The following is an 8547-nucleotide window of genomic DNA, read 5'->3' on the forward strand; positions in this document are numbered from 1 at the left end:
CTGAGCATTAAACAGGCCCAGCCACTGTTAACAATCTGCATGTTATGATATATTTTTTGTAACTGCTTGTTATAGCATTAGCTATTAAGAATTTATTACTAGTGCATTTTAGGTGGTGCTTTACAGTCATGTAATTACAGCCATCTAGCAATCATTACATAAATATGCATCTAAAGCAAGAACCCCAATGTAAGGTGACCCGAAAGGCTTTTACCTGCCAAGACCAGAGTTCGGGCCTTCAGGTGGCAATGATGTCATCGGCATATGCAGGGAAACACAATCATTTAAAGCCGTGCAGGGAGCTGTGCTCCTCCCAACAGTAGGTGTTCATGAAGTCATCTGCTGGAGTGAGAGCACTGCAGAGCTCTAAGGGACCTGAACTTGGCTCTTGGCAAGCAAGCAAAGGGAAGTCGGTTCCCCTCCAGCCCTAGTCCCAGCAAAGATGTGGGGGCTTTTGGCTGTGAGAAGAGAAGTTCAGCTGCAAAACCGGTCCCTTTGGAGCTGCTTGGTACTCCTGTGTTCTCAGCTGCCAAGTGCATCCTTACACCCATTAACCCAACCTGAGCTGGTAAAGAATCGGACACACTGCATATGAGTCAGACAGTAGTATGACTCAAGGACAGTCAAAGCTGGTCCATCTACCACATCTCCATGCTATTTGTTACTGCAATAGCATGCCCATATTCGAGAATCTCTCTAGCTCCCTGCCAGGCTACAGCTCTTACATCAAACATCATTGCTAGTGTCATCTTCTGCAATGTACTTCAGCCATCATAGTTGACCAATGATCAGTTCTGACAGTCTGTAACTCCTTCCTCCATTCAGTACTGATATTTTCACTCCCTTTTGAGACAACAAGAATCCCCCTTTACCATATTGTAGCACTAAACAGCTCTTGGACATGCTACATTCACGAGACACTCTTGCTATCCCTATGCTCCTACTTGAAGACAAGCTTGCCTAAAATTCAGTTCTGTGTTAAGGCTGTCTCTACTGGGTGCAAGGATTGTAGGATCACTGTGTCTCTACTACCTCCAGTAATGACTTGTCCAAGGTAAAAGCCAGGATGATTTGAATGGGTAAATTGTGTTTCCTTCTGGAAACAGCCTCAGAATTTTCAGAAGATTACTGAAAAACTCAAAGGCTGAAACATTTCTGAAAGATAGGCTGGCAAGCTGATGCGGGTTGCTGTAAATCAGGAGTAATGTTTGCTCCTTTAATTTCCTATTGGAGGTGCCAGTAACCAGTTGGGCTGTCTGGCCAACACTGGTGTTTTGGTACAGCCACTCCACAGCCTTTGCCCTCCCTGAACAACAAAAACCCTAGTTGCTTTTTCATGACTTTTAGTAATGCTTTCCCAGTATTTGCAGCCTGCAGTTGCAGAGAGCGTGTGGTGCTCTCATTACTGGATGATGTTAGTACAGCATGACCCTGCGGAGAGGGACAAGCTTGGGTTTATTCACAGATTGGCTGAAATGTGCTGAGTCTATTTCTCTGAAGCAGATCCAGTGGACTGGAGGCTCACATTTGAGGTGATGCATTTCAGCCTCAGCACTGTCGCTGTGTGGGAAGCAGAGCCTGTTCGTGCTGTACGCCACAGGGTACATTCTCTGCTCCCTTTCTGTGGCTGTTTGGGGTGAAACTGCAGCTGCCAAAAAGCCCTACTACTACACTCTTTCACATACTGTCTACTTTGCAAGGGGTGTCCATCCAGACATCGCAGTTCCAACCGAACACAACACAAGAAAACCATGGATGGGTTGCTGGGCACTCTGCATCTAGCTTAGTGAGAGAAGGGCAAAACGTTCTTAGGTGCTGTTTCCAGCCCCTCAGCTGTGCTTTTACTCTTCAGGCTTACTCTGTGTGGCCTGATCTAATTTTCCCAGGTCACCTTCAAAATGATCTGAGGCAGAAATCATGTTTGTCTCTTGCTTCAGCAGCGACCAAGGAATTTCCTGTGCTGTGCTTTGCTCAGAACCATTGTTGTAATGCAGTCCCTTAGGCTGGTGTCCTGTGCTCCCACCAGCATTTAGCAGGCCACATCTGAAGGTGAATGAGGGTGCTGTAACAACAGCTAATGTAGCAGTATCCTCCAGCACAGTGCTGATAACACCAAGCTTCAGAATTCAAAGAATCCCAGCACAAATGAATGGTTTCTGCCCCATGGTTTTAACCAAAAGGATGGCACAACGCAAAGCCCTCCTCCCCTGTGACTGGCTCTGGTATGTTCTAGCTTAAAAACAATATAAAGCCTTTTTCTGGGGTCTATTCTGTTTGGGGGCATTGGCAGCTTCACTGTTCTTTGTTCGTGTCCTGGGGTCTCTGCCAGCACCACAAAGATAGCTCTATGCTATCCAACTTACAGGAGACAAGCAGACACATATCCCTACGCCTGCATAGCCTGAGGGTTGAGTAACCTGCTAGGAAGGAGACAGGAGAACAGCAGAAGGTAGGCAGCCACGGTTCCATGGTGTTTCTTGAGCCCTGGAATGCATTTTATAGTTGCTATCACAGTGAGCCTGTGAGGAAGACACTCTGTTTCCACTGCACAGGTGGAAATGGTAAGTGATTTTGCTATATCTCTCTACAAGTCTGAGCTGGGAGGCAACCCAGGGGCAGAGTGCTGCCAAATGCTGCTAGTGATAGCTGAACCTGGGCAGGGAGTCACCCTCAGATTTAATTTGGGTTCAAAGCTGTGCCCACCTCCAGTGAGTCAAGGGCAGCTTGCGTTACGTGGTGAAAGTCATGGTCATGTTTGGATTTCCATGCTGGGGGACAAGGTTTCCTAGGAATGTTTCAGCAGCTTTTGGCTTTGGGCTCAAAACAGAATTCAGAACATGCAAAATCAAACCAAGGACACAGAAACTGTATCACCGTGCTCTATTCCTAATACCTTTCTTTCAGTGCTTGCGAAGCCCTTCTTTAGAGATACCCTAAAAGAAAAGGTAGCACAATCCCTTATTAAATGAAGTGACATTATGGCTTAAAAACAATTGCAGTCTTTCTAATTGTTTCTTCATCTTTCTTTCTCTCTCTTATCCCAGCCTCTCTGATCTGAGCCTTTCTAGCAATGTGATGGCCATTGTAGGACTTGGAGAGGTTTACAAGACTAGTTTCAGTAGCCTGTATTTCTCACCAGTATCTTCTGGCAGAAAGATAAACCACAGAGCTGATAGCAAGCTCCTGTTGCCCAGGTTTTTGGCTACAGAACTGGGAAGGATAAACACCTCCTTAAGCACTGCAAGATAGAAATAGAACAAGAGAAAGTAATGGAAATCCTCTCATAATGCAATGGTTAGAGGCAATCCAGCTGTTTTATTTTATTCCCACCATGAGAACTATGGTCAGTCCCAGTGCAAGCCTGGCCACCTGTCAAATCAGGTTTGTGAAGTAAAGCTTATTGGAATTTGACACGCTCTTGTCTTGGAGCATGCTGGTATGATCAATGCAGATTCCTCCTACAGCAGTGACACAACACGTATGCTACACAATCCCAGATGCCCCTCATAAATCCTTAAAATACTGGCCAGCTCTAATCAGACCCTTTGGGGTATAGTGTAATATACTATTTGAGAACTAAAAACAATAAATCAAGTTAGTACAGAGGTCAGACTGAGACTGAACAGAGCTGAGACTTACTTGCTGATGTGTATAGTCAGAGATGCAACGGAAGGAGATGAAATCCCAGTTCAGCTAAGCAGATTGCTTTCTTCTCATTGTAAAATCTCACTACTAAGCCTGCTGAAGAGGGGAAAAATAGGAACTCATCATATTCTGTAGCACAGCTGATTTGAGGTCCACAATTTCCCAGCAGTTGTGTCAGCTCTTGGGATTACAGGCATTTCCAATCATTTGTCCTTTAGGTTCGCTCTTACCATTTCTCTAAAACAAACTAGCAGTTTAAAATACGTGCTCCCAAACGTCATAGATCACCCGGTACAAAAAGAACACATTTTCTTCTAGAACATAGAAACCAATTAACCACTAGCAAAAAGATAATTCAGATTCCATTAGAAGGCAGCTGCTGTGGTTGCACTCTTCAGTCTTGCCTGGGCTGCAACAGGCAGATTTGTGAAGGGGAGGTTGCTTTGCAGTACCCAGGTGCCAGGAACAGTAACAATCTGCATGCTCCAGGGAAGCTGCTGCATAAACTCAAATAATCAGTGCCTTCTCTGGCACTTCTACAGAAAAGTTTGAGTCCCATCCGTGTTCTTCAAGCGTTAGCTGACTCTGAGGACAACATGGTATGGAGTACAACCAATCTCCATATAGTTTACCCACCATAAATGTTATCTGGCAAAGAATAATACTGAAGGCTAACTCCCTCATTCATGCATGTACCTTTTATTTCTTACCTTATATTTAGAAGATAAATGCCTAATAAATGTTTCTTACCTTACCTTAGGGCAAGGGCAGTCTGTGGCAGAAGACCCTACTCTGCATGTACACTGCAGAAGCTAAAGCTATGTAACTCTCAGTACTGCTGTTCAATTCCCCTTGCTTTCCCTTACACCTTTTCCTCAAACCTCTCTGGCCTAAACTGGTCAGTGTTTTTAAAGCCCATACAGCAGAGTAGCTTGGCACCTGAGTTTTACCTGTGGAGCTGCACTTCTAGTAGTGGTCTGTGGGGAAGGCTGTCGGAAGCCCTAGTTGTGGTAGCCTCCCTTCCGTCATGAATATCAGAAAAGGGCTTTGCTCTAATCCTGTAAAAGCTGCTGTTATGCCGAGCACAGGCTTTGCTGTGGGGAGGTGTGAGTCGTATGAACTGTTGGTGTTCACACTGGTGGCTCTTGAGCTGAAACGTCTGGAGTGCAGTGCCAGGAACTGATATCAGATTTTGTCTTTGGTAGTGCAAACCAGTAATCCAGAAAGTCCCCATGAAACAGTGAACAAAGTCTCTGTGAAATGCTAGCAGTAAATAAAAGAGCTAGCAAAACCCATAGCAGTAAATAACTGGTGGTAAACAGAGTAGAGCTTGGTCTGTTTGAATAATACACCAGCACCTCCAACGTGGGTGCGTGCGTGGAGCATGCTGGATTAATATTGTGGTTTATTTCTAATTAGACCTAAAGCAAGTTTGAATTTCTTTAAGGCCTGGTGGAGAAATAGTTGAAACATGGATGGAGACACAGTAATCAGTTTCATTGGAGGTACAGCACAGCTTGGTGTGAGACCTTAATGAAGATTTGTTGGTCAACAACAATCTCCCAACCCACTTAACGTGCTCTCCATTTAATTTGCTCTACTATGTAGTAAATGTGAAGCCCCCAGGTCAGACTCTGCTTTTGTGGCTCTCGCAGTCTCTGCAGTGTCAGCAGGAAGCACAAACCGAAGACTTAGAGCCTGGACTGGAGCAGTGTGTATTTCTCCTAATGAAACCCACAGCCAGGTGAAATTTCTGGGAGAGAGGAAACAGGATATGGAGTCCCTTTGGAGGATGGGGGGTGTTCATAACACTCCGAAACTTGGCCCGCGTTTATGGTCTCCTCCCTTTCTACTCCACAAACGGCTTGTAGCGTTTTTAGACAAACTTGGATCTATCATATGTTGTGAGAAAACCTGCTGGGAAATTTGGTGATTCCTGCACTCCAGGGCAGAGGAAACGTGTGTTTCTGCTTTGTGTTTTCAGGAAAGTAGGAAGATGAAATTCAAAATAAAACACAGCAGATGGGAATCTCACAGAGACAGACTCTGGGAAATGTTTAGACAAGTTTTGTCCCCAGTCCTTGAGCTCAGGATTTAGCGAGTAAACCACAGAGAGACTTCAGAAAGACAATGAAATGCATTTTGGCTTCAAATACAGTTCCTCCAGAATCCAGTGAGAGTCGTGCACGTGAATCTGAAGGCAGAATATAGCCAGCAGTATGGGGAATAGATGTAATGTGAGAAACTCTCATGCTATATTATTATAGTTTGAATTGTTTCCATCATTTTGGGTTAAATAATTCCCCTCTATCCATCTCTAAAGTGCAAACAGTACAGCCTTGGTGTGCCCCAGGGAAAGGAAGCAAACCAGCCTTTGAATCTTTACCCAACCTTACTGCTCATATTTTGCTTTCAGTGAATAACTGTTCAAATCCTTTAATATTTCATTCCCATAAAAATATATTTACCAGGGATTTTTGTGGCAGCAGTGAGGCTGTGTTTATTATTTTAGGAACACCACACGCCTGGCTTCAGAGAAAAGACAAGGCAGGAGCAAAGAGTGCTGCAAATCCATCAGAGAACAGCATGTTTTCCACCTGTTGAGGCAGCAACCACAATAACAGATGCACATAATAATTACCTGTCCCTCGAAGGCAGTACCAAGTCCTGCACCTTCTGCTCCCCACCTAGCAGACAGCTTGATAACAGAATTACAAAAGAGGAATACCAAGAGAGCAGAGTAGATAGTGCTTTGTGAAGAATGTAAGAGCAGCTCTTATTAAAGAGAAATGGAAAGGTGGAAGATGAGAAGGAAAGATCTAGGACACCATGATGCTGAGAGTGGAGATAAGGAACTCCAGGAGCCTGCCTTATTTTTAGAGAGGTGGTCAGGTTTTTGCTAATACGTTTTCCAAGGCTGCTCTCATTTGTACGCTTAACATCAGAGATAATTTCTACTGATAAATAGGTGCCACACACACCTACTGGAGCCCACTCCTTCCCAGAGATGGATGGCCCTGCAGTGGCAAGAGGGCACATACCCCTGTAGGGTAAGGGCCTCATCTCAGTAGGCAACACCATGAGTGACCATGATTGTGTGCAGGGACCCTGTTCCTCTTCCCCTCACTGGTGGGATGCTGGTATGATGATACTCTTTTATTTACAAGTGCCCCTGAGCAGCTGGTGTAAGGGAAGGGCTGGCAATGGTAAGAGGGGCAGGGATGCATAGCAGGTGAAATGCCTTAGGTCTTCCCTGCTAAGGCAGTGAGGCTGTTTTTCTCCCCCTCCTCTGACTAACAAGAGGAAAGAGGTGGGTGAGGACTCCCAGACCATATGAGCTCTGGAGTGGTTTGTACCACTGTAGTTCCTTAGTTTGCAGAAAGGAACAGATCCTTCCTAACACAGATTTGCATGGGAAGGGAATGATCTCAGCTCTGATTTAATCTTGACAGAAGAAGATGATAAGAAGACTGTGCTGAGTTGGAGTTTTCCTTTGAATTCCTACACTGTTGAAGGCAGGGCTATAAATAGACACAGTATCCTTTTTACCCTAGTACAATTCTGTCTCCAGCTCCCCATATAGACAGCAAGTGTGCTAGTAGGTATTTAGCAGGAATTAATTTAACCCAGTCTTCTCTTTCTGTACTCTTTTACCTCAAGCATCCTGATGGCTTCCACAGCCACACAAACATTATTTCCTCAGTAAAAATGTTATGAGGAAGGCTCTGATATTAAAAATCCCATTTCTGTCTGAAAAGTCTATCCTAGTAATAAATAATCCATAGAAACCCAACTATAAAGAGTTAGTATTTAAAAAAAAAAAGGAGAAAAAAAATTCCCCTCCCACCTCCTTCTCAAACTTCTTGATGTTTCTGTTTCTCCCAGTTCTGTATTTGAGCTGCACAGCATTTTATTCATAGCCTGTTTCACATTTGCTCCAGTGTAACTGGATGGCCAGTTTCTCCCTTCCCAGGAATGACTCTTGTGACCATCAGCTGAGAGGGAAATCCAGGTACAGTGTTTCATGGCTATGATCTGTAAGAAACTTAAATATAGCAGGAGTGGTATTTAAAGAAACTCACCCTTGAATTTAAGATGTTTTTCAGTGGGAGAGCCTCAGCCTGGGAATCCAGCTGGAAAGCAAACTGGAATTTCACAAATGTGGAGTTTCTGAGTACAACGGCAGAGACGATAATCTGGCCTAGCCCTGCAGTTGTCTCGCTGCTTGCAGAGCTGGCTGTGGTAAAGTTCATGCTGCTCAGCGCATGTATTGAGCTCACTGAGGGTTGGTTTGTAAACAAACTTAAAAGTACTTGCCTGGTAGTTGAAGTTCCTGTGCTGCGGTGTCTTGGATAACCTTTGTTTGAGTAATACCACTTGGCTTCCTCCTAATGTGGCAGTTGCACACCAGATTTCTAGCTTCTCTGTGCTCAGCTTATTCACAGTCTATTTTTAATTGTGTTAATTATAAACTGTAATCCACTACCCTCTCTGAACCCGCAAGCAGCAGCCAGAGCGAGGCAACTGGAGGGCAGCAGCAGCAGGGGGCTGAGTTTTGACCATCAGGTGGTGTAAGCAGATTTGACCTGGCCTCCTGGGGCTCTGCTGCTTTACGCTAGGCATGACAGTGCTGGTGGCAGTACTAGGATTTGCACTAGAGATGTGAATGGCAGTGGGATAGCTGGGTTTTGCCCCAGACACCCCATCCAACCTGGCCTTGAACACTGCCAGGGATGGGGCAGCCCCAGCTTCCCTGGGCACCCCGTTCCCGTGCCTCACCACCTTCGCAGGGAAGAATTTTTTCCTAATATCTAATCTAACTCTCCCCTCTTTCAGTTTGAAGCCATTCCGCCTTGTCCTATCCCTACCTACCCTTGTCAAAAGTCCCTCTCCAGATTTCTT

This window comes from Pezoporus wallicus, unplaced genomic scaffold (genome assembly GCF_028554395.1).
Source record: "Pezoporus wallicus isolate ANWC-B61680 ecotype Strahan unplaced genomic scaffold, APGP_CSIRO_Pwel_v1 contig_2012, whole genome shotgun sequence".
In the NCBI taxonomy this organism is placed as follows: Eukaryota; Metazoa; Chordata; class Aves; order Psittaciformes; family Psittacidae; genus Pezoporus; species Pezoporus wallicus.